At 33.8% G+C, this 782-nt stretch overlaps 1 protein-coding gene across 2 annotated transcripts in view; it reads left to right on the forward strand.

The window, feature by feature from the left end:
- Window positions 1–782, forward strand: part of LOC119588492 — a gene marked incomplete in the record, with an annotated part of 64,764 nt that overhangs the window by 1,772 nt on the left and 62,210 nt on the right.

Raw genomic sequence — 782 nt, forward strand, 5'->3', positions numbered from 1 at the left:
CTCTTCCCCAAGTGGTTTTTAATGCTTGTCATTGGAATATATTTCCATTTGATGAGGAGTTTTTAAAGCATGGAATTGATTATAGGTTTGCTATTTCTGTGGGCGGGGAGGAGGAAGAGGAGGGATTACCTGGTGCTATTTGGCAAATTGGGCCAAGCCTTAAAAAGTGTTTTTTGCTAAGCATTTCTTTTTTTTGGTGGAGTGTTCAGGGCAGTGTAAGATGTGAATGTAGTTGCGAAACAGTTGACAAAAGTGTTTGGTATGATAATATTTTCCTGACAAAGAGGACAGACAAACAAAGTACAGTATATAAATAAGAGAAACAAAAAAGACTGTTCTTGTCATCAAATACTTTGGAGAATAGTTAGTGCTGACATCTTGACACAAAGTTTATTAAAAAGTTAAACAAAATCATAAATATTTAAGGTGACTGAGTGAAAGAGTATTAAGTGGAGATATTGTAGTTCTGTTACATAATGCAGCATTAAATATAGAATGTGGTTATAAATAAGGCAGTGATAAAAATAGCTTGAGTTGGGAGATGAAACACAGACAACCCAACAGCATCCAGGCAATTAAAAGTTTATATTCTCAAAAATATTTGTTTTAAACTCGGAGGGGGGAAAAAAAGTGGAAAAAAAGAGAGCTGCATGCCAAAGTTCATTCATAAAGAAAAAGAAAGAAAGTTGGTTGCAAAGAACAGAAATGGCAACTTGTTGATAGTCTTTTAAGTTGTTCTTATAGAATGTATGTTGTTTGGGACAAACTTTTTTTTTCTAAAC

The sequence above is a fragment of the Penaeus monodon genome, chromosome 24, assembly GCF_015228065.2.
Source record: "Penaeus monodon isolate SGIC_2016 chromosome 24, NSTDA_Pmon_1, whole genome shotgun sequence".
NCBI lineage: Eukaryota > Metazoa > Arthropoda > Malacostraca > Decapoda > Penaeidae > Penaeus > Penaeus monodon.